A 3,911-nucleotide genomic window follows, 5' to 3' on the forward strand; every position below is an offset into this window, starting at 1 on the left:
ATAAAGTAGGGTTTAAGCTTCTATCACTCTAGCAACCCATCATCTACTTATTACTTCCCAATGCCTTCCTCTAGGCCCAAATAATGGTGAAGTGTCATGTAGTCGACGTTCACATAACACCACTAGAGGAGAGACAACATACATCTCATCAAAATATCGAACGAATACCAAATTCACATGACTACTAATAGCAAGACTTCTCCCATGTCCTCAGGAACAAACGTAACTACTCACAAAGCATATTCATGTTCATAATCAGAGGGGTCTTAATATGCATATAGCATCTGAACATATGATCTTCCACCAAATAAACCAACTAGCATCAACTACAAGGAGTAATTAACACTACTAGCAACCCACAGGTACCAATCCCAGACTTGGAGACAAGAATTGGATACAAGAGATGAACTAGGGTTTGAGAGGAAATGGTGCTGGTGAAGATGTTGATGGAGATTGACCCCCTCCCGATGAGAGGATCGTTGATGATGACGATGGCGATGATTTCCCCCTCCCGGAGGGAGGTTTCCTCGGCAAAACAGCTCCGCCGAAGCCCTAGATTGATTCCGCCAAGGTTCCGCCTCGTGGTGGCGGAGTCTCGTCCCGAAAGCTGGCTTATGATTTTTTTTCTCATCGAAAGACTCCATATAGCAGAAGATGGGCATCAGAGGGCTACCACGGGGCCCACGAGGTAGGGGGGTGCGCCCAGGGGGTAGGGCGCGCCCCCATCCTCGTGGGCAGGGTGTGGCCCCCCTCCGGAACTTCTTGCGCTCAGTATTTTTTATATATTCTAAAAATGACTTCCGTGAAGTTTCAGGACTTTTGGAGCTGTGCAGAATAGGTCTCTAATATTTGCTCCTTTTCCAGCCCAGAATTCGAGCTACCGACATTGTCCCTCTTTAGGTAAACCTTTTAAAATAAGAGAGAATAGGCATAAGTATTGTGACATAATGTGTAATAATAGCCCATAATGCAATAAATATCGATATAAAAGCATGATGCAAAATGGACGTATCACGCGCCACGGCCACACTCAGTAGGGCAGAGGAGGGAAGCCAGAGTGAAGCCGAAGCACAAGACAACCAGGGAAACGCCAATACCAGAGATACGAAGGGCAGAAGGGCGAGTTGGAATCCTTTGGCAAGACTCTTGCTGGGGCGGCCTCCGCAGCCCCGGCAAGAGCCTTGCCGAGGCAACTTGCCTGACTCCAACGGAGCGAGCCACCCTTGAGCCCAAGGGTTCCAAACACCGCCAACAACTACATTGGGACTAGGGCTCGGGAGGCACCTCCGTAGTGGCATGCAGATCTTTGTGAAGACCATTAATACTCAAGGTCAGATGAGAACCAGAAGACGGTGACTCTCGGCAGGATCCTAGCCGAGGAAATCCACAAGACCCCTGGCAAGAGTCTTGCCGGGGACGACCGCAACGCAATGGCAAGATCCTTGCCGGACCCCCGGCAAGGCCCTTGCCGAGGGCGTCAGCAGGGCCGCATCCAGGCCCGCACCTGCCAAGACTCCACCGCTGTCCCCATGTAGCTGCCAGCTCAACCAGTTGAGTAGGCTCCCGCGTGGCAACGTGTGGCCTCTACACCGACCCAGCAAGCTCCTGCATGGTGGCATGCAAGTCTTCCCAAAGGCTCCACCACCACACCATCCCAACAGCCAGCCAAAGTGGCGCCCCGGCGCCCCGTCAGCTCGGGCGCGTGTCGAAGCCAGGCGAGGCGGCGATAGCTGGGACATGCTTCCTTGCCGTCCCAGATAAAGTGAGAGGGGCATGTCGGCAGCGCATTAAATGCATTTGTCCGATGTGCCAGAGGATAGACCTGTCCAATGTACACCTTTCCACCTCCTGTGTGCCACTGTGGCGACCCCTTTTGCCTATAAAAGGAGGCCCGAGGCGACCAGGAGAGGGATTCGGCTCTTTTGGGCAAGTTGCACCCCGTAGCTAGCTCAAGAACACAAGAACACTCAAATATATCCACCAAAGCAGGACTAGGGTATTACGCATCTTCGCGGCCCGAACCTGGGTAAACGATCCGCGTGCTTCCTATCAGACCCGCTCTTTGCACAACCTCGCGCTCGCCTACCGTAGAAGGGATCCCAGTGACCCCATAGGTGTTGTTTCCACCGACATATCTGGCGCGCCAGGTAGGGGGCGCGCAGTCGTGAAAATCTGGTCTAGCAGTTAGCCTAGCGGTTCTTCATCGTCATGGCTCCCAGAAGAAGGCGGCCACGGTGGTCGGTTCGTCGGGAGCCGGACGGCTTGTACCTATGAGGGCGAACAGCGGGCCAGTCGTGGACAGGACCCGAGGCACGGCCCGCGAGCACCAACATCGCTCTAGCAGTCTGAGCCTGGCGAGCGGCGTCGTTCGCTCGCAAGGCGACAGGCCGCACGCCGCAAAATCTAGAGACAAAGCTGGGCCCCCGCAGGTGGCGTGGGACCCTTCGGGGGCGTCGTCGTGCCGCCCACGGGCGGCGCAACGACCTCCAGGACGCCCCACCCAGCGCCCACAATGCGCTCTTCCCAGGTTGTGTGCGACGTGCAACATCACCACGCCGGTGACCCTAGACACCGCCATGGGAAGAGTCATGTGCGTCATTCGCGGGACGAAGGAGGCCAGCATGGCCATCGAAGTGCTGGCGAAAATGGCACACAACCGCTGGGCCGTGATAGAGCTCCTTCTAACGTTGTTAGAAGTCGAAGCGCGCCACGGTCCATGCAGCTTTCGCCGCCACCTAGGCCAGCAGAAGCTTTGGCGCACGCGCAACTGCTCCTCGTTTTCCCTACTGTTACGGAGAAGCTCGACGAGTGGAGAGACACTATCCGGAGCCTCGTCGGTGTTGCCAACAAAGATGAGCCACGGCCGGCGGGGCCCTCAGGCCAGCACTACATTGAGCCACTGTGCGCCAGCGGTGGAGGGGCCGAAGGCGCCGCGGCCACAGTGCACTCTCCTCCTCCATGCCAGCCACCGCGGGTGTCGGTCCGTCATGATGACACTTGTGATAACATTTCCATAGCATCGTCCGACCCACTGATCCACCGCGACCAATGCCAGGTTCTTCGGGAGTGAGCCCATGAAGACGCTCGAACCACCATCGAGCGCTGGCGCGATACTCACCACCAGTCAGATAGGCGGGCGGGGCCCGCCATGGACCGCCCAGCGCTGGGAGGCTCCAGCGGCCTACCTTATGAGGTGGGTTGCCCCACCTTTACCCGTGACCTGCGGCAGTTCCAGTGGCCGTCTCACCGCATGTTCAAGCCCGATGTCGGTGAGAAGTACAATGGCAAGACTCAACCGTCGGAGTTCCTCAACATCTACACCATCGCGATGCAAGCCGCTGGGGCTCGCGACGATAAGGTGCTTGCCAATTACTTCCCGTTGTCCCTGAAACCCAATATCATGTCTTGGTTGATGCACTTGCCGGCGGATTCCATTTCTTCTTGGTCAGACCCGTGTCATGAGTTCGTTGGTGCCTTCACTGGAGGCCACCAAGCTCATGGCCAGGCATGTGATTTGCATATCATTCCCCAGAAGGAAGGTGAAAACCTGTGCAAGTACATACAGAGGTTCAGCCGAGTGCAATACAACATCCCAGATGTTCACCCTGCCGCTGTGATCAGCGCATTCCATGAGAATGTGCGCACCCGCAAGATGCGTGAAGAGTTGGCGATGAACAAGGTCAAGGATGTGGCCGAACTTTACGTTCTGGTTGATAGATGTGTCCGGGCAGAAGAGGGGAGGAAGTACCCTGGTGAAGACACCGACACGGAAACCGACTCTACAAACAAAGACACCGTCGCCCCGACAAAGAAGGATCGGCGTCGCAATAGGAAGCAAAAGGGTAAGACCGTGCTTGCCGTCGAGGGATCTGACGACATCGGCACCGCCAAGAAGGCCAAGGCAGACGACC

Source organism: Triticum aestivum, chromosome 6A, assembly GCF_018294505.1.
Source record: "Triticum aestivum cultivar Chinese Spring chromosome 6A, IWGSC CS RefSeq v2.1, whole genome shotgun sequence".
Classification (NCBI taxonomy): Eukaryota; Viridiplantae; Streptophyta; class Magnoliopsida; order Poales; family Poaceae; genus Triticum; species Triticum aestivum.